Genomic DNA, 23689 nt, shown 5'->3' on the forward strand with positions numbered 1-23689 from the left:
TTTTATTAATGAGGTCCTTGGCGTGACGACTTCATACATTTCCCTAGATATTTGTGGCTGCGTGTTCTTTGGTCATCTTTTCAGATAACAAAGTTTTGTAATATCAGAGTCCATACAGAAAAAGAAAGGGGCTTATGATAGAGAGGAGTCCTGTACGTCCAACTTCATTAGATACAAGTAAATCCACGTTATGGTGCATGTAAAAAACATCGAAGGGATGAGCTCTGAGCTGATGAAGCCCAAGATAAACGTGAGAAGTCCAGAGCTCCAGCTAACTAACCAAGTATGGTGACTCTGGGAACATTTCATGGATATGTACTGGTGAACAGTTAAAGACTAAACTTGCGTCGGCCGGGTGGCTTAGTTGGTTAGAGCGCGAGCTCTCAACAACAGGGTTGCCGGTTCGATTCCCATATGGGCCAGTGAGCCGCGCCCTCCACAACTAGGTAGACTGAAGGACAACAACTTGGAGCTGATGGGTCCTGGAGAAACACACTGTTCCCCAATAAAAAAAAATAATGATGAAAATAAATATGTAAAAGGTTTTGAAACATGATGAGGACTTGTTTCTTTATGCACCAGACGGCATGGGATTAAAAAAATAGATATTGCTAAATAAGTCAAAAAGAACTCCTACCATAAGTATAACTAAAAATTCAAAGTGATAAGAAAGCACGGTGCCACGGTTTCCTGGGCCACACTTCTTTTTTTTTTTTTTTTTTGTGAGCTATAAAATATTGGGGCATCTTGGATTCACTCACATACAGGATGTTAATTTTGTTCCCTTGCTAATATGAGACAGTCTAGCTCAACAGTTGACTTTTGGACAACTGAAACAAAGCAGTTACAACAAATGAACATTTATAGTGATTTCAGCCCTGTTCGGTTGGGGGCTGGGTTGGGCCCCATTCAGACAGTTGGGATTCTGTCTGAGAAGGACGTTATGAAAGCAAGCAGGAGCAGAAAGAGCCAGAGAACGAACTTGAACTAAGGTCCTATGGAAGGTGCAGAAGAATAAAGCTAATTCTAGAGCAGGAGCAAGACGGTCAGGATCAAAGTCAGGTAGGACTTGGAGGGCTGCCCAGAGGGGACAAAAGCCCCAGTGTTACCTAAAGTGTGTGTAGCTTACTCCCTCCTGCCGTGGCTGCTCCTGGAAGAGTGCCAGGAGCCCAGCACGAAATTATCTTCCGTATCAGGAGCAGTTGAAAGAATTGCACCTGCTTAATCTGAAAACAGGAAACCAAAGAGCTGGAACCAACCTCGCATTAAAGGGCTGCGGCTATGCAGAAAAGAGAGCAAGGTTATTCCGTACTGTTCCACGTGGCCAAGCTGGGAGCAACACGTGGACTTGACAAGGAGACCGAGTCTGAGTGCTGAAAGCACGGACTTTGCTAGAATTAATTGCCTCTGTTCACCTGGGACTGTGCCTGGCTCATTCGAAATTATTAGTAATGTTGGTTAAATTAATTAGTAAAAATAAGAAAGAACTGTTCTGCCTTTATAGGAGTTCAGTTGTAAAATGGAAGCTAAGGATCCTTCGTTCTGAGCTCAGGTGTTTTATCAGAAATTTGACCGTATATTACACTTAATTGTCACAACCACCCTACGAAGTCTGTTGTATAATTAATTCCATTTTACAGATGAGCTCACTGAGACACAGAAAGACCACATTACACACCCAAAGTCATACGACAGAGAAGTGGTCAGGCTGGGATTTGAACTTGGTGAACCTTGTTCTAAGCTTCTGCCCAGCCACCACATTGTACCGCCTGGCAGAGAGGAGCTGGAATCGAGCCCAGCGCCAGGTGGGATTTGAATGAAGGGCCCTTTCCCTGCATTGCACGAGTCTCAGATCTCAGTCTCGTGTTGGCTGTCAGTTCGGTTTTTGTTGATGTCAGATCACCAACCTTATTTTGGGCTGGTTTCCTCTCTATGTTAGCAAGGCTGAGCATGCAGCCATATTAAAAGCACGGTGCTTATAAGGGGCCACAGGATACAAGATACATAAAACAACAAACCCTTTTTGACTATAAAAATATTAAATAAAAACTAAAATCTATTCTTTTGGGGGGAGCGGGGTGTTCTTCCTCCAATTTTCAACATTATCAAAAAGAAGTGGCTTTTGCTTGCTTTCTTCAGTTTGCAACAACTTGGAGAGTTCAACAGCCCCAGCTCAGCCCCCATCAGAAATGCCCACTCAGCCTCGGTCAGATGCCAAGCAACCTTCTGTGTTTTCCATTGCAGTGAAGTCAAACTCACGAGCGTGACAGGTGAGTAAGTGCAGGAGTTGGTGATGCGTGTAGTGGGGCAGCGCACTGAGTGCACGCTCCAGCAAGAAAAACCCCTCCAAGGGGTCCAGACTTGCTGGTTACACTGCAAAGGAAACGCACGAAGAGGCAGGTGTCCTGGCTAACAGGATATATACATTTCTTAGCCAGGAAATCATATTTCAGACGAAGACAGGAAAACGCCTGTATTTGAGGTCTCCAAGGAGTCTCAGGAAGTGGAATGTACTGTTGGTTCCCAGGAAAAGGAATTAGGGTGTTAGCAATGACTGCACAACTACCAGGCATCGTAGACGGTACCAGACACTTGAACATTATTGTCTAATTTAATCCTCCCAAAGCCACAGGTCACTACAGAGTAAGTGGCAGAACCCCAATTTGAACTCAGTTCTTCCTCATTCCAAATCCATGGGCTTCCTTCTATATTAAGCTGCTTAATATAGCGGGCTCTCTGTTGACAAATTTGCTTTTAATAAGGCTTGCTGGTTTTCTTCCCAGAGCCTAATGCTACATCAGATATCTGACGTGGTTGCTGCCTGAGGGTACAGAGCCACACCAGCCTGCGGAAGTGTCAGAGAATAAGCATTTCATGGAACTGGCAGCATCTGCTTGGTGGTGCCAGAGCTGTATGTGTCTGTGAACTCTCCAAGAAGAAAGCTGTGGGCACCCCACATTTTCGATCTGGAAATGATGGAGATAGCACTTAGATGGCACCAACGACTACCTAGCAGGTTGAGATATATATGGGCCTTAAGGCTGAAGCTGGCATGTGTACAGACGTATACATTTCTCATCATGTGATCGGAGACAAATGAGGAAGTGGCACCCCAGCAGAGAACCTGGGGCAGACATGCCCATGAAGAGAAAACTGAGGGGGCGAACGGCCTCCGTAGAAGACCAGTGTTAGGTGATGGAACTTCTGATGAAAGGAGGGTGAAGGATTTGGATACTAGACCATTGAGGGCAAATGGAAGTTACAGACGAACAGAAGAGATTCCACGGCTGCCTTCAAAGTCAGAGATTCCGAGTTCTAGCCTCTGTAGCCGCCCCCAGAAAAACAAGGACCAATGATTTGATTCTAAAGAGATCCACGTTTCAGTCCATGGGAGGAACAGTTTTCTAATAATCAGAATCAACTGAAAATATTGAGAATGAATTGTGTGGGGAAGTGGGAAGCTCCTTGTTGATAGAGATGTCGTCCTCCTCAGGAAAACCGGAAACCAACACATACACACACACACACACACACACACACACACACACACACACACCAGGATTGCCATGGCCATGGTCCCATGAAGGTAGCATGTAATCCCAAAGCTCTCTGTAGGAGAAGAGCTGCAACATTCGATCCATGTTCTGAAGGTTGTCTTTCCTGACTTTGCTTTGCTTAGTAGATGCCCGCTCCCTGTCCACAGTAACTGGCCAACTTGAATGAAATCACACTTTTTATTCAGTTGCCCCATTTGGACATGTTGTGGCTCCCACATTCACCAGTCCATGGCTCTTGGTCTTTGGCAGCACGTCAGTGGCTCACCTTCACATGCAGCCCCTGAGGTTTGCTGGGCTCTGGAACAGCAGCAGGGGAGTAAAATGCGGAGATCGAAAGCCAGAAGAGAGATTGTGATGAAATATCCCCATTACCCATTATATATTAATCTGCTTGAATCAATACCTCCTGCATCCCTTAGTGTTCCCATCCACAGGTTCCAGAGAACACCTTCCTCTGCTTTTCAGATCCATTTTAAATTAATTGCATCTGTATTCTCAGGCGAGCTCACCTGGCCTCCCTTGTCATTCCTCGCAGTTGCTTTTGTATTCAAGGAACCATGAAATTTCAGAACTGGAGGAGATCCTAGAAAATCATTTACACCAAAGGCTTAATGTCATAGATGGAACACTAAAGCCTCTAGAGGTGATAGGATGTGTCCATGGTCATAGAATTAGCAGTAGAATTAGAACCATTCTTTTAATGCCATCAACCTGACTTCCCTGTCATAGGGAAATTGTCCATCTTCTGGTGATGATGGCTGGTGACAGCTGACCTCTCTGGTACCTGCCGTTCAGACCATTCTTCCGGAGGCCTCAAGTAGCCAGCCCTGGCTAGTTCATCTCTTATACTATAGTAGGAAAACACTATCTAGGCTTTTCTTCATCAAAGACAATCAGTCCTTTTGGTTTAGACATCATTGTATGGAGGCACCAGTCCAATAAGAAACCTGGTTAGTTTTGCTTTTGGCAGTATCCTAAGGGGGGTGTGTGTGTGTGTGTGTGTGTGTGTGTGTGTGTGTACACCTGTGATAGAGAAGAGCTAAATCTTTAAACAGAAGATTTGTATGAACCAAAAATGAAGTGAAATAAAGCAATATTAATTCTAAAAAGAAGGCATTTTTGTTGTTGTCGTGTGCTACCACTTAAATTAAAAATTTGGAGCTTTTATTTATTTAAAAAAAGGAGTATGGATTTGAACAAAACCTAGTTATTTCCTAAATCTGAAACAGAACAAAACGAGAAGAAATATCAAAAATCTCAAACCAGATCTGTGCCGTGCATTTGGGTCCTTCATTTTGTTTGCGTTCCCGATCAGCCCTAAATTATTACAGATGGCACAGATATTGTCATCCTCAAAACATCAACTCATCTAGAGACCAACCGGCCCACAGCCCATCTGGTGGAAGCAAAGAACATTTACGGAGCGCCAACTATGTGTCAAACTCTGGTACGTGCATTATGTCGTGTTAGTGCCCGCGGCAATCCTGAGAGGTCGACACTGCTATTCCCCTTGTTTCTCATGGATGAGGGAGCTTAGATCACACACCATACAAACAGGGCAGCCAGAATTTGAACGCAAACCTGGTTGATCTCTCTTTTCTCCGCACCAGACAGCCTGTTGGCATAGAGACTCTCAAAGACCATCAATACCCCACCGAGTGTTCACTGAGTAGGAGTGTGTCAACCCCTAGAAGAAAGGCCTCTGGAAACGGAGAAGAATGTCCCAGTTCAGTGATCGAAGCAGAGGAAGCGTATCCCGTGGCATGGAGGAGAGGTCAGGCGGCCTGCTCCAGCCAAGCAGCGAAACAGTCACTGGGCCAGGGTGCTCTCGTCACGCCTCTCCTGGGATCTGGGCAGAATGCCAGCGCCATCACACATGCCCTGACCTCTTGCCCTTAGAAGTGGTTTGTTACAGTGGACAACACAGAGGTCTCGGGGGAATCAGGAGACCTGGCATTGAGGTTTCCTGTTATCACTAACCGTTCATCTCTGTTGACCACAACTGTCATCTCAATATCTGTTGAAGGGGATTGGATGACATCTAACTGTGGTTATTCAGTGGATTATTTCATGCAGGTAGATTCGAATTTAGATGTTAGGTGTGAATGTGTGTTTGTGTGTGCGCACGCACTCATGCTTGAGTGTATGTGTGCCCGCATGTGTCTGTGAAAGAGAAACGGAGGAGAAGAATGAGAATGTGGAAGGATTAAAGAGAAAGAAGGTAACAAGGAAAAGGTACTTAGCATCTGTTAGGTCCTGAACTTGCGATTCCCGTTCTTATATAATCAGTACTTCTGATGCTCAGAGAAAATGGGTCTGTAGGTAGCTATTGTCATAGTACAATTTCAAGTCAGTAAATATCATCCATCTTTCTTAAATGTTGGCTGGACTGCTGAGAGGCACGTAACGTAACACCTGGATTTGAATGTTGTCAGAATTGGAGATCTTGTCTCTAGTTTCATGGGAACGGAGGATTTAAGAATTAGCCATGAGGAATCTGCTCTTCACATCATGTTCAAAGCTTTCCAGTAGAAGAATAAGGCTCATGAAGATAGTCTACTAAGTGAAAAGGAGATTAGCCCTTGATCCTTCAGAGAATACGCTCTGAATGAAGTTTCCCTGGTGCCAAAAGTTGAGATGTCAGAAAGAAAAACACATTTATTTTTTCAAATTCATTGCCTGCAAAATCTTTGTTCTCAAGCAGTGCTGCTCCCTTCCCCTTTGACTACCACACTGAAGGATCGTGTGTCTCTCTGGGGAACTTTTTTTTTTTCCTGTGTAATAATATATGAGAAATAGTGGATTGAGAAACTTAGAGCCAGTGATGATACTGGTGAGAACCTTGCAAGGATTGTACTGTTCATTGGGTTTCCAGGACAGGTTTCACACTTCCCTGAAGGACTAGCCTTAGGATAAATGTATTCCAGAACCTTCCGTCTGGCTATTTGTCCAATCTAGTCCCCTCTTATGGTGCCCTTCCTCCCCACACATTCACCTCCTTTCTTTTCTCTCTTCCTCTTTCCTCTGGTTACTCTCCCCTCCCTCCTTCCTTACCTTCCTCCCTTACTTTATCTATCCATTCGTTCTGTTGAATCAATAACTTTTGAAGGGGCACCTTTTATAGTCCAGGCCCCGTACATGGCACTGGGGTGTCAAGGTGGACAAACGTGATCCCTGCCTATCAAGAGTTCCTGTCCTCATTCTTTACCTGTCCTCTCCCTCTCTTTTTTTTTCTTTTTTCTTTTTGGCATTGCCTGTATTTCCTTTCTCTCCACCTTTGTCTAAGTTCAGTGAACTCCTGATCTCTTCCATCCCTACAAGACTGTTCTCAAATTCTCTATAAGCTTGTGATAGGAACAGGCACCCATTGATTTATGCTTCGTGTACAGCGGTCCCCCCCCTTCTCTGCAGTTTCAGTCACTGGCCGTCTGGCATGGTCTGAAAATGCTACATGGAAAATTCCAGAAATAAACAATCCATAGATTTTAAACTGTGCACCTTTCTCAGTAGCGGGATGAAATCTCGCGAGTTCTGCTCTGTCCCGCTCCGGACATGGATCCTCCCTCTGCCCAGCATCTCCACGCCTTGGACGCTCCCGCCTATTAGTCACTGAGAAGCCATTTTGGTGATCAGCTCCACTGTTGTTGGGCTGCAGGGCCCCTTATTTTACTTCCTAATGGCCCCAGCGTGCCAGAGTAGTGATGCTGGCAGTTGCGATATGCCAAAAAGATGCTGGAAAGTGCTTCAGAAGGTCAGTAGCAGCCTGGCGCTACATCACCAGGCCCATGTCACTCACCCCCTTCTTCTTGTCACCTTGGCCTCGTGTCACCTCACAGCACCAGGAGAAGAAGGGTGAGTGCAGTACAGTAAGGTGTTTTGAGAGAGAAACCTCACTCATAACTATTGTTACAGTTCTATCTTATTATTAGTTATTGCTGTTCATCTCTTACACTGCCTACTTAATATATTAAACTTTATCACAGGTATTTATGTGTAAGAAAAAAACATAGTATATGCAGGGTTTGGTACTACCGGTGGTTTCAGGCATCCACTGGGGGTGTTGGTCCGTATCCCCCTGTGGATAAGGGAGGGATAGGACCGTATTCATTTCCTATTGCTGCTGTAACAAAGTACCACAAACGTCGTGGCCTAAAACAATACAAATGTATCACCGTACAGTTCTGTATGTCAGAAGCCTGATGCAGGTCTCCTGGGCTAAAATCAAGGTGACAGAAGGGTTCGTTCCTTCTTAGAGGCTCTTGGGGTGCATCCGTGTCCTTGACCTTTCCAGCTTCTAGAGACAGCTCATCCCTCGTCTCATGGTCCCTTCCTTCATCTTCAAAACCAAGTTCTTCTCAATCAAATGAATCACTCACCCTGACTCTTCTGCCTTCCTGTTCCATCCCTTAAGAGTGCTTGTGATTACATTCGGGCACACCCAGATAATCTGGGATAATCTATTTTAGGGTCATCTATTTAGCAGCGTTAATTCCATCTGTAACCTTAATTGCCTTACCCTATGTAACAGAATCTATCTACAGTTTCCAGGGACACGTGGGTATCACAAAATACCCACGTCCATTATTCTGCCGATCACACCTCACCCCAGGAGTGTTCTCATTTCACAGGTATCAAAGTTTCATGTACCAGGGTAAAACTGGCAGAATTTCTGATGTTGGCCAAACAAAAAGTCAGGATATGGGGGGCGTGCAAGCTTCATCAGTAAGGGACGTAAACTTTGGAGTAAGCCAAGTCTAAGATTAAATCTACTTTACATTGTTTTCAAATGGTCAAATTGAGGTAGTCTAATCCTAGAAAGAGGGCTTGGCTAATAGGTGCTCAGTGGATGTCAGTTTCCTTTCTCTATTTAATTCTCCAGACCCCACACCACACAGGTAGATCACCTTAGCTGGCAGCCACTTGTGTGAGTATCAGTCAACCGAGCATCATGCATTGAGAACCTACTCTGTGCACGGCACCGTGGGACACCCTAGAGTGGAATGCCCCACCACGCCTTCTCCAAGGAGATGCCAGCCTGCTTAGAGAATCTGTATGTGAATACATGGAAGATACTGATTCGTCAACTCGGAAGTCATAAAGCTCACCCTAGTTAGTTGCCCTGTGTCTGGAACTGCCATTCGGAAGGTCAGGTCCTACAGACTGAAGAGAAATGGGATGGTTTCACAGAAGGGCATGGACTTCGACAAAGCTTTGCAAAAGGGTGGGATGTAGGCAACCTGGGAGGACAGAGGGGTAGTTCATTCTGGGCAAACCCGTAGGATTCTGTCCACAGTGACCTTCAGAGATCTCGTTTTCTCTTGGCGAGCGTTCAACTCAAGACAGGGTAAATCGGCCCCAAGAATAGCAGCAGTAAACACTGCCGTCTCCCACCGCCTCCCCGCTGCCAGCCACCTCCGTGCCGGGCTTCCTCTCTCCTCCTCCCCACATCTCAACATGATACAGAGCAGCCCTTCTTCTTTCTGAGATTATTGAGAAGCAGCCCCCTATAATTACAGTCATCTTATCTCCTTTGAATTCACCAAAATTACCCCTTTTCTTTGTTTCGGCGCCATTGCTCCATGACAGACATTGTGTATCGGTAAGCGTCGTGCCATGGAGCAGCGTTGTTTTTTGTAAAGTGGCATCTGCTTAGACTCATGTTCCTAACTGGCTGAGTCATTTGGTGGGAACATGTCCACATGTCATTGTGAATGGCTGGGGGTGGAGGATGCAGGAAGAGGGAAGCATTCAGAAGGATGTTTTTCAGTTTCTTAGATGAAGAATATGACAATTTCACTTCCTGCAGAAGAGCAGAGAACATTCGTTGTGTCCTAATGTCTGAAACTTGGCATGTTTCAGGACGGGTGGAGGCGGTCATGCTTCTTAAATCCATTTTGATGACTGGGTGGTTCGCACCCCCATTTCCTTGTCCCCCACAACCTGGAGCTTCCTCGGCTCACCTGTCCTCCACCTGTGCGCTCCTCAAGTGAACTCCTTGAGCAGCTCTGGGATTCTATTCGTGCACCTCTCTGCGTTCAAAATCTGTGATCTCGCATGTCAAGGATTCTTCCTCTCCTTGTTCCATCTTCAGATGGCGCCGAGGAGTCGGGGGCACAAGGTTGTGTGTCAGGGTGCATTTACTCTTTACTCAGTTCGTTCACTGAGCGAGGCGGCCTCCTATGGACGCCGTGCGGACTCAAGGATGGGCGTGTACGAGCAGCTCTGTCCTCAAGAGCTCCGCATCACGTAGGGCCACGGCCAAGGGAAGCCCCAGAGTACCGTGAAACTGACAGCCAAGCAGAGCATCAGGGGGCTAGAGACGGCCGGAGGTGACACTGGAAGGATGCGACATGTTCATCTCTCTTACAAGCTTCCAACACCTCTCAGTGGCCGTTTCATAATATCCTAACCCGCCTGTCTGGATCGTTAGGCCCTGCATAATCTCATCCCACTAGGCGTACCCACCCCACCTCTCTTCCTACCATCGTGAATCGTCTGGTCCTACTGGCTTAGCCTATTCCCTTGTTCCCTGGACACCCCCGAATTCTTGACTCTGGGTCTTTGCTGACGTTTCCTGTCTAAAACAAACCCACCAGCAACAGCTTTCAGACCCATGTCACCTCAGGGACCAGCCAATTTCCTCATTCTTTGTGAAACTTCCTCTACCGACACCAAACATTTTATTGCTTCTCTGGACTCCCAGAGCACTTCTGCTAGACATACAACTTAGATACTGTATGTCAAAAAGGATAGTTAAACACTTGGAAAGCACAGTGCAAACATAAGGGTTTGCCGTTATCTTTAACCAGTAGGAGAACTTGTGATGCTTTCACCAACACGAGCTGTATTTCTTGAGGTATGTTCTTTAGCTGTCAGGTAGGAAAAATTGTATCTACACTGCAGGGCTGTTGTAAAGATTCATCAAAGATTGACTTGTGGGCAGATCTTGACGGAATGATGATAGTAGAAGGGTGTTGCTTTTTCTTAAAGACGATTCATATGTTTCCTTGTTCCTTCACTGTCCAGTAGACCAGGGTCGGTGTGTGTTTTGGGGTGGGAGGAGCAGAAAAGTTACCTTATGAAGAAAAGGTTGGCCATGAAGGATAAAATTAAAGACCCTTCAGAGCTCTGCAGCTTTCATCTCAAAAATCAGAGAAGAATTACAATATTGTAATGGGTTGCTGACTCCCCATTTTCTGTGTCACCACTTCTTGGCAAGATGACAGTTGTTTGGCCCTGACATCCCCTCCGAGACTAAGGAATCATTGTTCTCTAGTAGACAACGTTTGTCAGAAATGAAGGCACTCACCGGCTGAGAGAATTGGGGATGAAGGAGGCAGCTGCCCTTTCTGGAAGGCGGTGACTTTCCGACCTTCAGAATGATTCTCCAGTGTAGTGCTTGGGCACTGAGCCATCAACATGGAATCGTGGTGGCAGACTGGAGCCCAGGGTCAGTGGAGCCCAGGGCTCTGGGTGGCAGCTGTTTCCAACTCCGTGTTTCTCACCTTCAACACTGTTGGCTTTTTGGGCCAGATCATTCTTAGCACAGGGGTGCTAGCTGTGAACTGTAGATGCCATAGAACCCCCTCCCCCCTCCATCCTGCCCAGGTTATGATGACCAAACACGTCTGCAGATATTGTTAAATGCCCCTGGGTGTAGTGGAGTGAGGGATTATGGGTAAAATCGCTCCAGTCCCTAATAAATAGTAGAGAAAGAAAAAAAAAGTGACAAAAAATGGTGTCCTTTAGAACAGTGTTTCTCACACTTTAGGATGGCAACAAAAGACCCCAGGCGCAGAGATTCTGATTCAGTCTGTTTGGGGGTGGGGCCCGAGGTTTTGCATTTCTCACAAGCTCCCAAGTGGTGCTGGCGCTGCTGGTCCAGCGACCGGCGGCGACACTTCCAGGAGCAGTACTGTAGGATGTGATGCCAGAAGGATGGAGACACGTCCATGATAACGCTCCATGGTCTTCGACACAATATACATATAGGGCCTTTAAAAAGCACATCACTGAAATGTGTCAAAAGCAAAGGTAATCCACACTCCTATGCTGGAAAGATCTCTAATGGACCAGGAAGAAAGCAGAAATGACGTTGGTGGCTTGAACAAGGGATCCAGGTGACTGGGTGAAAGGGGAATAGAGATCCTGGGAGTGCAGGGGAATGGCTGCGAGCCTGCGGTCGGTCAGCTTATCCATGGGCCCTGTGGGCCAGCTCAGCCCAGGATGCAGAGATGCACCCTTACAACTTGGCAATGGCAGTGGTCCATTTGGAGAGCAGCAATGGGTGGGGGCAGGGAGAGACTGGGGAGACCCAGGGAGACTTTGGATCCCTTTCCACATTATCACAAATAAGCATACAATATAAGTTAAAAAAAAAAAAAAAGATGTTCTCACATTCAAGCATAATTTCAGTGCAACCTTTCCCGATGAAATTACTATCCTGAGTACTTCCTACACAGAAATACTGGCGCTGCCATTGCCAAGGGGGAGGGGGGGGTCCAAATCCGCCCCCGCCTGCTGCAGTCATTTCATGTGCTTCTGTGAAGTGTGCGTGAGATTTCGCTCAGACAGCAGGGCAGAATAAGCGATTTCACTGGCCTGGGAATAAATTATTGGCTGTCTACACATAGACACCAAATTTAGACATTGACAGAGCTCAAGATAAAACTTCCTCCCTCCTCCTCTTTCCTTCTTCTTGTTCTTCCTTTCTCTCTGCACGTCTCCAACTCCCACCCCATCCGCACGCCCACCCCTTTGAACAACTGGGGGCTTCATAACGGTTTTCAGCTTCATCCTGAGCAGATCCACGCTCTTCTTTCCTCAACCGGCAAAACTCAAAGGTGTATGCAGTGCCCCCCTTTCGGCCTTTCTCTTCACTAACCTGATGGGCCTGTAAGGACTGGGTCATCTGGGCCTTGGAGCCCCTCCCATGCCATCTCTGGGTCTGAATGACCAACCAGAGGACTCAGATCAGCCACTGGCTTCCATGACTGCAGTTTCGAGGGGCAGGTTATTGAAAATCATCCCATCAGTTCAGAGACTGAGTCTTCACAGCCCCAGACTTACGTTCTCCTCCACGGCCCCAGAAGGAGGCTTTGTAAATTATTTATTTCAAGTGTCTTCATGCCTTATCTCCACTTCCCTGGAAAACAACATCCGTCATGGAAAATTTTATCCCTTACTTGGAATTTTGGAATTCTGAGGCCAGGTTTCTGAAATTTCTCTGTCTATAAAGACCTCAGCCTGCCTCTCAAGTCTTCTCTCCCACGTTCCCCACAGAGCTGATATTCTAGATCAGAGCTTGTCTGTTGCTTTTATGGTAGAAAATTGCTTCAGAAGAAATTCGATCTCGGTACAAGAGGTATACAAAGGATAAATCAGAAGATGGTCATTGGCTGCACGAAACATTTCATACGAATATATTTTTTGGACATTCCCTACCTGCATCTTTTCGTGCAAAGTTGAAGGTATAATGTCAACCGATAAGCACCATGGAGCTCTAGTGATGAACACAGCATTTTTCAGTCAGGGCTTGTGAACGACATTTGCCTTTTTATAGCAGTCTCGGCATCGATTTTGTTTTTAACAACAGCTCTTGCCCTCATAGGCTGTGCTTCAATTAAATGGATCGAAAAGCCTGAAAGAGGAGCAATAGCGTTCAGTAGCAATCCCTAGAAAAACGTAACAATGGTAGGAACGCGTCATGGATATAAAATCAAGCAAGTCTAACATAAAACAGGCCGTGGAAGTATCAATTATAACATACGATCCCAATGCAGTATGTTAACTTGTTATGGAAACACGGGCTGTGTGTCTTTGACGAGGTCATGTGACAAATATGGCTGTGCCCGAGCCTGGCCTGGCCTGGAATTGAGCAGAGCATTGGGGAATGACTCACATGGGCAGAAATAAACTGGTCTGAATTCCAAAACTTATTGATGGCGTAGAGCTCTAAACAGCATCCCTAACCGATAAACAGTTGTAGTAAGTTCAACCTTAGGCACCAGGTGGTGAGAGAAGAGTTTTTTCATAGATCTGCCCCCCAAAGAGCTGTAATTGGTGGGTTCTAATGGGCCCAATTTGTCATACAACACAATTGGTTGAGCATGGGCTTTGAAAATTAATTAAACATTTAATAAATATATTTTTACACGATGGGTAGAGAGAGAGATAAACTGTCTTGCTATCTCACAGTGTTCCAGACAAGGTGTTAAATGCTTTACAGATATTCTTTCCATTAAGCCTCATGACAACCCTGTGAGGTAAATGATACTATGTCTCCCATTAGGCTGAAGGAAGTTTAGTCACTTGCCGGAAAGCATTCAGCTCCTACCGATGGAATGCAAGCCCTTCATTGCTGTTACCCAGCATTTCCGATCCTCAGTGTTATTCCTAGCTCCTTCCCTAATGCGCCCAGGGATCCTAAGGAATTGGGGAATGGTGGCAACTGTATGGGACATGGCTCATTTGTTTCGCTTCTAACACAGCACCCATGTCCCGCATGCACAGTTTTCTCTCCTGGGCGCCATCCTGGATCACCGAAGCAGATGCTCGGTGTGTCGCTTCACTGAACCGCCACAGTGTCAGCTTTCAGACTGAAATAAAAGTATGCGCAAGGTTGGTAGGTGGGAGTGACGCAGAGAGGGGAAGGAGCAAAAGGCGGGGAGAAAGAAGGGTTCTGGCCTCGCTCTGAGGAGACGCAGGGTTTACTAACACAAAGCACTGAACAGAGCCTTGCCAAAACTTGGCTGCGTGCAAATGCCAAATAATAGGAATCCTTTATCAGGAACAGTAGGAACCCTTTTGGGGGAGAAACATAAAGAATTCCAGGAAGCACAGATTCAAAGCCTGTTTCCTAGGCAGCTGAAGCCACCCACCTTCCCTTTGAACAAATGGAGCCAAATTCAGTTCCCAAATGTGCCATTTGCCTTGCCTTTCAGCATAATCCCGCAAGTTCGGCTGGCGTCTGTGGTTTTCTGAAAGAAGCCTAGAAGAGAAGGAAGGGTTTGACACTGCTTGCAGTTTGGCCGTGGGGACTCCTTTGCTCCCAAAGCCACCCCGCCTGGCCACCACCCTGCCTCAGCTTGTATCCACCTGTGTAGTAAGTAGGCTCACACTGAGTTGTCACGTCAGGGGTGGTGGAAATAGAACGTGGAGGGGGGGCTCTCTTGTCATTCTTTGAAGTTCTTGGGGGAGGAATAGCACAAGCCATCTATGGCTGGCTTCTGGGGCCCTGGTGGGAGCTTTCAAGGTCGAGTTTTAATTGGAATATGAGAAAGAAGACAGATCTTGGAGAGGAAATGAGAATTTGCTTGCATAACTTATATAGCACATCCAAAGGACAAAGCATTACATGGCCATGAAGAAGCGTGCTGCATGAGAGTACAAGATAAAGTATTCAATGAGAAACACACAAAACAAAAACAAGTTTCAAAATAGCCCTGTCCCCGTAAAGTAAAACTGTGTGCTTGTATCTAGAAGGAAAAATACCAAAATGTTCATTGTGGTTACATCTGGGTAATAGAATCGTGGGTCGTTTTTCATTCCTTCTTTGTTTTCCTCTTCCTTCAAACTTTCTGTGATGAACACATATTAAATTTTAATCATGGAAGGAATATTAATGTAGAACAAAATAGAAATAAAAGAGGTATGATGGGCAAATTGGATGAGGGCAGTGCCACGGTACAACCGTGGAATTTTCCCTGATCGCACAGCCTCCTGTCATCTCTCTTCTCCTCCAGCACTTCCGGTCTCATCTTCACAGCTTAACATTTAGTTAGATGTCGTCCTAGGTCTCTGGTGGCTTTTGGAATGGGTGTCCTGTTTCCCCAGGACTGTATCTTATTTTTCTCCTTCTCACAACCCCCCACCCCGAACCTCTAAGCATAGAGCTATCTATACACACATCGGGCGAAAGGTCGAATGGTCCATCCAGCAGGGCCAAAGTCAGTGCGAGGGCAGAGGGTGTGTGAAGAGGTGCTAGTAAAATGGCCCGAGATGAGGCGAGGTGGCTAGGTAAGCAATTTTTGTTCATTCCTGACTTTGTATTCCCTGGGAGAGAAGCGAGGGGCTCTTCTGAACCACATTTTAATTTGAAAGAAATCTCTCCCCCCACCCCCACACCCCACATACACGTCTGTCAGTCTCTCGTTAGGATCCCTAGCACCTAGTATAGAACTTGGTAATGCTCCATAAATACTCCTTGGTGCACAAAATGCCACCCCACTCTCCATTGCAGAGCGTCATCACAGACCCCGGCTCAGACCAGAGCACACGGAGAGGGCGGAACAGAGTCTGCACAACTGGAAACAGTGCACTTCGTGGATTTACATGATCCCAAAGCATGTGGGCTTATAACCTCTGCTCGTCAGGAAGCTGTGGGGAACAGTGACTCTAATACTATGGAGAAGGCATACAAATATGAATGCTAGGAGCACACGTCCCGAACGTGCTACCTCTGTGCCTGAAGGCCGTCCTAGGCCGTTGTATGCCTGCCATCTAACCTCCATACGGGCTGACGCCCACACTGCTGGGCTCTGCTCAGGTCCCCTTAGCCCCCCTCATAGCGTGGGTTTCCTCCCCAGCTTCTCTGTGAGCAAGAATCTGAACCAGGCACTCACAACCCTTCAGAGGACCGACCCCCCTGCTAACTTACATTCTGCCCCACCCCTTCCGGCACTGGCTAGTTGGCCACGGGGTTGCGTATACTCCGGAGCTGCCAGGCAGGGTCCTGCTGGGACTTCACTTGGAAACTCACCTGTGCGTGGCTTCTTCCCCTTCCCGTCACACCTGACTATTCTCACCTTACACGTGGAGAAATCAAGTTCCAGAGCTTCTTGCCTCAGTGCACACAGTGGCAAGGGCGTAGCTGTGCCCGACCTTCAGAGGGTTTCCAAAAGCCATGTTAAAATGACAGGAAAGAAAATAAGTTGTGCAAAAGAAAACAAAGCCTAAACTCTTCCTTTTTATATAGTTCTGTAAATCACGGACGCGGCCCTAGTGACGGCTTAGTCAGTTGTGTCAGCCTGTCTCTCTTTTCATCCCTCTTTCCTTCCCTTCTTCCCATCGAAAGGCTCTTTACTTGGGAAAGTAAAGGTGGACGCAGAAAAGGTTTACTTGCGGACTAAGATATTTTCCTTTTGTAAAGAGACTGGCTTACGTGCTGATAGGAGTCCATGATGACGCATGTGTCATTGTCCGCAGCCACCAAAACCTACCTGCCATGTCGCCATATTGACGAATAAAGCCCTTTGCAGCTTAGCTAGCTGTTTGGGTATTATTTCAATATATTTGAACTAAATAATCGCATAAAAGCTGAGTCATATATATTCATACATTCAGCAGGTATTTACTGAGACCTGTGCTACGCTAAGCACTGCAGTATGATTTAGGGATATGGTCATGAACAAGACAGGCTTTTGCAAAGCGAGGCTGTGAAGAGGCTGTTCCCTGAAACGATCGTGGGGACAACTGTTTTTGTTATTATTGTTTAGTGCGAACTGTAGGCTCTGCGGCTTCTCTTGACCTCAAAAAACATGCCACTTAGTCATTTGTACAAGATTTTGACTTGGCAGTGTTAAGTCATATTTTGCAATTCCTTCCCAGTCTGTGACTTGATTCGCTCTTGAGTTTGATAGCTGTCTAGCACGTTCGCCTTTATATTCAGACAGTGCTTTTCTTCAACAGTCTCAAGAGGCTTTGTAGACAGTTCTGCATTCTTTCTTGCATTCTGAGAGGGAAGGAAGAAGAAAAGTCTTTGGAGTCTGGTGAGCTGGAGCAAAGCAGGATCAAGAAAGCCAGGCCGGTTCCTCCCCCGGCACTGACTTTCATTTCTATGAGTCTGTGGAAGGAGAGTTGTGTCCCTTCTCCCATCTCTACAAGGTGCATGTCAGGGTTTCATCCAAGAGCTGAGGGAAGGAGAGAGGGGCCCTCACAGAATATTTTGGTAGAACAAGCACTTCAGCTTCTACCATAGGAGACAGGAAATGAGGTGGCTCCATTCTTGTTGGCCATTTCAGGCAAGGCCGTGGAGTCTCACATCCTGGTGGCCCATCCACGCTGCTGTACTGCACAGCGAGAGCCGTTCGCCTAGATTCTCGGTAATGGGGCCCATGGGAGTCTCCCTAACTTTCACTCAGCCCTAAGCTCCCCATGAGACCAAATTTACCAAGCACCTCGTTATTCCTTGTGCTGTACAGATTTAGGCACGTTCCTATTTGGATACTCAATACTAAATGGCCTAATCTTCCCAAAGTTACAAAAATATCCTGTTTCTTCCATCCTGCTTTTAATTGTGCCTTTTCATCAGGCACTGAGGAGCCTGGAAGAGACCATGGGAACATGGATGCTTTGGCTCCAGTTATCTTCTGGCGTGTGTGTGTGTGTGTGTGTGTGTGTGTGTGTGTTCCAAAAATAGAACTGTTTCCTTTAGGGAAACCCAAAATTCAAAAAGGGCAAGATATACAAGGAAGCAAGTATTTCCTATCAATGCTGGATTGTGTTTTTTTCCATAAACACTTACTTTTGCCATTTCCTGGTTTTCTCTGACCTTGGCTCTCACGCCCCAAGTTGCCAGAAGCCCAGGCTTCATCACAGGCCCCAGTGGCCAGAGGAACAACAAGGGTTCTTTCTCAGCCTGTGTCTGTGCCCTTGGATGTCCTTTCAGCTCTCCATGGCTGCTCTTCCAGCCGCTCTTCCTGGTCTCTGAAATGAACACATTACCTGACCTTATGTAAATTATAGAAGTGATGAGAAGAAAGAAAGATGACGTGTAACCCACATGTAAGCTAAAGCCACACTGGACTTTAACTGTCAAATGCAATTGCCTCAAAATCTCTATCGTTTGTGGTGAGAAACTTGCTCTCTCACCTGGTCTTCCTGAGGACTCTTATATTTCTTGGAGACATTCTCTTCTAGTCCCCCTGGCTCTGAATTTCTGCTCTCAGCAAACTACTTCATTGTATAGGTCACCCAAGCACCCCACGCAGGCAATCGCTTTTCTGTACTAGCTCAGACTTTGTGAGGTAGCACCCCAGTTACCTCCGGGAAGCCACCCCCCCAAATCTGTGTGCTTGTGCAAGGCTCACTGACGTTTTGAGAAAATGGAAGGTTGCAACATGACAGCACTGCAAAACATAAGAAAAGAAGCTACGAGCGTTCTTAAAAGTCGGCAGGCTGATCCTACACAGCCATGTTTCTCAGCCTCCACTTCACCCTCTGCAGACTCTTCTCCCCTGACTGCATCAGCCACAGACTATCCATGTCTTGTGCATAAATGTGGAGCCATCAGTGTTGTCCTCATCTTCCTCTCAGATAATGGTTGTCGCCTCCAGAGAGGTGTTCTCCCGCTTGCCGGGAGGTACAAATGGCCACCGCCAGTGACGGTTTCTAACAACTCTCTTTTTATGCTGTTGCAGCATATTTGAAAAATCTGTGTTTTTAGCAAGACGATAGTCTTCAGTGAGTTCTTACTCTAGTCAAATCTGACTTCCAACACATGGCTTCCTCAGAAATGTTATCAGTTGCTATCCTACGCATCTAACCCTCGTTGATAACTGACTTTCAAAAGAATAATTGCTCAACCATGTGAGATCCTGAAGTGCCTTGTCTTGGCTGGTTCTGAGAGGACAGCAGATTCAAAAGACAGTGTGGCACATAGAAGTCCCTGTGAGGTTTAAGCGTATATAATAGAACGTGGTAGGTTTTATTATGCTTTGGTTTTGAGACTGGGGAAAGACAGCTTAGCTACTTTCTACCCTTCTCAATTGTAGTGACCAGAGCTTAGCAGAACTTTCCTGGGCAGCAGTGCAGTAAGTGAGAGGAATGGTCAGAGGGCACTAATTTAGGCTCCAAGAGAGAAATCACTGGCAGAGAAAGGAAGAGAACGGAGGCTGGGGACACTAGCATTTACATCAGATGATTATTTGACGTGAGGTACGATCAGAGTGCTCGTGAGAAATTCAGAGGCCCTGCTAGGGCTATAGAACTTAAGTTGATTGGGGGCACATTTCGCAAGCAAGTCATGTTTTCTCGCGGTGTCATGGGTGGGACAAGCAAAGAACGATTTACTCAGAATCGGAGACAGAGAGGAGGTTAAACGTGGGCTAAGGTCTCTAGACAGGACCCAGCACTCCTCTGAGCTGGAATCCACTGCCAACTTTGATCTTGCATCCAACGGCTCCCATGGGACTCAGACTGGAGGATGAACAGCAGAGAGTCTCTGATGTTTGGCTGTGGCCCTTCTTGCCATGTGGGACCTACCTCAAGGAGCCTCGTGTGATGGCCAGCCGATCCCTGTACCTCCTATCAAGTGTCAGAAGGAAACACAGCTATTTCCTCGGCATGACAGCCCCACAGTACCCAACGCCACACCTCTCCCTGCAGCCACAGGCTCGCTCAGAGGCCCCCACAGCCCTGTGACACAGACCTCTGCCATCAGGCATGACACACAGAGAAAGACCAAAATATCTGCCACCACAGCTTCTGTCACAGTCCAGCTAAACCTTCTCCCACTGCCTTCCTCCACTTGTGTCCTCCAACCCCTGGCCGGCTCTTCTCTGGGCACAGGGCCAGCCCCAGTCACTGAAACTCATGACTCCTTTGTGTTCTGTACAAATCAAATGACTTCCATTCAGCAGAGCCGGCTCCCTTTCATCTGCCTCCTAGTTTTCATCTTTGCATTTGGTTCCTGTCACCCCATTTCAGTTTTTAAGGGTCCTTATTGTGCATGTCTGTAAGCTGAGAATGGCCTCTGAGTCTGAGAAATATATTCACAGCTATGGAATGTTCCTGAAAATGACTTCAGGACAGCAACCCAGAAGCTTAGAAGAGGAGCCCCAGGACAGGGCACATGTTGCCCTCTCTGCGTTTCCCCACATGTTTGGCAGGTCGATCCCACTAACGTCAGGAAGAAGGGATGACCTTTCTGAAAGCATTTCTCAATGGGCTTGGTTCTTATCTGGCACGTGCTGCTCTTAGAGTGTTTGTGCGTCTACAGTAGACACTGAGCGTAGAGGAAGGACAGCAAAGCCCCACTCTCCTCCCACTCAGCTCTCCGTGCTTCACACCTGACACCTACTCTAAACTACGTGCCTCGTCCACCTTTGCAAGCAGATGCCCATAGGTGCCACCACAGACTACAGCCAGTATATCCAACCAGAGTTGGTTTTCCCGAAGTGGAGAATCTGCACCTCGGGACTCTCAGCAAGCAAGTTTCAGGAATCCACACAGTGCTGTGCCAGCCTCGCCCCTTGGGCTGGGGTCACCCGGCTTTGATGCATATCCGTTCACCCAGAGTTTTCCCAGTCCCTGCCAGTGACTGTTGATCCCCAGATGTCACTATTGACCATCCTGGGCAGTCTCTTTCAGCCCAGCTCACCTGCTAAGAAAGACTAACAAGACATCACCTCTTCTTTCTCCGAGCTGAGATTTTGAAGAAGGCACTTTGTCACTGCCATGGCAACATCACCAAACAGGGTCTCAGAGCAGAATTTCAGTGCAAAGCATGGTTTTCCTCCAGGTTCTACTGGGAACGGGCCTTGTGAGCTCTGCATGCTCAGCCCTGGTGCTCAGACAGCTCAGCAATGGGAGCAGGCATCACACCTGCGACGGCCACCTTCTTACTACCAAGGCCCTGTCCTGAGTACGGTACCAAAGAAGCGACATTGACACACTGGAAGTCAAAGGAGAAAGACTAGGAAGAGGAATGACCTGGAAACTCAGTGACATAAGGGACTGGTGTCTGATCGAGCCCAGAATGGCCCAATTTGGAAAACGACAATATTCAATGGAACAGGACAGAAGTTTTCAAATACCTGAGGATGGCCAAATGGAGGGGATCGATTTTTAGATCGTTCCCAAATTGTGAGTGGAGGGGAGAGAGAAAAAGGACCAATGGGTAAATGTTTCAGAGAGGTAATTTTCCACTCAACGTAAAAGAGCCCCTTGCTATTGATTTAAGTGGTTCAGACTGTGTTATGAATTATTGAGCATCTCACCGCCGGAGATATTCAAAGAGACAATCCAATCTACTCTACAGAGGATTTCCACGTTGAGTAGGACAACAGAGCAGATGACGTCTGAAGTTCCCACTAATTAATGCTAACGTCTTACGACCATCACATCAAGGATGAGGGGAGAAAGTGGGAGGTGAAGTTCAGAACAGCTGTACATTTATCGAACCTCCACAGGGTGCTGTGGTTATTGAGGCAGGTCCTGTGCAGCTACCGAGAAGAAGAAGAAGATCTCTGGATTCATGCATCCGTTCTTCCATTCATGCAACAATAAATGGGATTGGATGCAAGAAACAGCAAAAGAGACATTAATTGAGTCTACCTGGGTGGGTTGGCGAGGACTTGCAAGTTCAGATGACACCTTAGCAGGGCATTTTAGGGGATTCACCGGGGAAGCTGTTCTGGAGAGAAGGTTCCCCATACAAGGCACCCAGAGAGACTGGAAAGGTTTTGTTCCGTGTGCTCACGTGTCCTCCCACGTGTACAGAAAACGCCAGCATGACAAATAACACACACATCTCTGGCATACAGCAAAAATATGAAGTGGGGCACAAAGTATGACCGTGTAAATAATAACAGCAGGCTTTTGTCCCCTAATACTCCCTACTAGTACAATGGATAAAAATTAAGTGCTTGACTTCCGGGCCTGTCTTCTGGTCTGGATTGGTCTCTACAGCAAAAATACCTGCCTGTAAACTTTCTTGAGTATTGTTCCATGAAGGCCAAACCTCCTTTGGGCAGTTTGTGACTTTCTCTGTCCCTGTTTCTCCCACAATCCTTCAGATTATTTTTTCCCCCCCTTAAAACCCTACTGCAATCCCCTGGTTTAAGCCCTCAGAGTTCAAAGACATGGTGCCTCCAAAACTCATGATAAATTTCTTCAGAGCTTTGGTGATGACAGTCGTCTAAGAAATGCCCTACAGTGGCCTTTGCTGTTCAGAGAAGTTAACAAGTCAATCTGTTCCCTTAACGAGGATTTGGTGGTGAGGGAGAGGCACACAGGCTGACTGTTTTCTCCTTGGGGGAGGACACCCAAAACAACAAATTAAGAAATCCTGGAACCGCGTTGCTTAAGGGTCTGGCTCACAGCCATCCGGAAAAACTGCCACTTCCGCTTCTGTTCATGGGCTCCACGGCCTCTGTCATCATGGAAATTTTCTTGTGGAAAATCTCCAGGCATGCAGAATTACAAGAATCCTATTCGTGGGGGACTGAAGGATACGGTTGTGGCTCTCTGAAAATAAAGGATTCGCTAGTTAGATGACGGGTGTCAGCTAGATTCCCAGGGAATCATCTAACATCTGTTAGAGGTGGAAAAAAAATGAACTGCTCTTCACATCATATGGCATCCGTAAAAGACTTGCGTGGAACCCAGCACAGAGCAAGTGCTCAAAAACACTAGTCCTCTTGTAACCTGAGTTTGGTGTGGAAGCGGGCATGCGTGGGGCTTCTGGGATTCTCTAATGTTCCTTTTCTTGACTCAGGTTCTGGTTGTACAGGTGTGTTCAGGTTGTAAGAAAACCATTGCATTGTATACGTGTGCTCTCCCCACATTTCCTTCTGTCGGTTATACTTGAACGAAAAGTCACTAAAAGTTCTCTCTTTTTTTTTTTTTTAAATGTTGCCTGTTACAAGTGAGTGAGCTGTTCTTTCAACTAAGACCAATTCTACTTGAGTTAATTAAAGCACTTACCAGAGAGATTGAAAATTTAATATGTTTTCAAATATTCAGGAATTTGACATTTTCTTCCAATATTTTCCATGGGCTTCCTTAGCAATAGGTGTAGGACGAAAGGCAAGAAAAAGGGGCCTGATTATATAATAGTGCCCTACTTTTATTCTTTATAACACGTCATAATTTAAATTATAGAATTATTTGTGAAATTTATGTGATTATTTGCTAGTATCTGTCTCTCCTGCTGAATTGTATGTCATGAGAGCCAGGAGCACGCTCTCCAAACTTTCATCATTCTGTTCTCAGCATCTAGCAAGACGTCTAATCCATAGTAGATGCTCAATAAACACTTGTTGAATGAGTGAGTGGAGAGTGATGGATGAGTGATGGATGAATGATTTGAAATCTGGCATTAGTTTTAATTGGGTAAAAAGTGAAAGGAT

General features: G+C 46.4%; 2 long non-coding RNA genes across 2 annotated transcripts in view; both read left to right on the plus strand.

Annotated features, from left to right (window-relative positions):
* LOC141569386 (uncharacterized) overlaps positions 1-4532 on the plus strand; it is a 42585-nt gene extending 38053 nt beyond the window's left edge. Inside the window, exons 4-5 of the long non-coding RNA XR_012493001.1 lie at positions 2140-2270; positions 2784-4532. This is a non-coding gene — a long non-coding RNA (uncharacterized LOC141569386). The remainder of the gene's footprint in view (positions 1-2139; positions 2271-2783) is intronic.
* LOC141569387 (uncharacterized) overlaps positions 1-23689 on the plus strand; it is a 320431-nt gene that overhangs the window by 247745 nt on the left and 48997 nt on the right. The window lies entirely within an intron of this gene.

This window comes from Rhinolophus sinicus, linkage group LG17, assembly GCF_036562045.2.
Source record: "Rhinolophus sinicus isolate RSC01 linkage group LG17, ASM3656204v1, whole genome shotgun sequence".
NCBI lineage: Eukaryota > Metazoa > Chordata > Mammalia > Chiroptera > Rhinolophidae > Rhinolophus > Rhinolophus sinicus.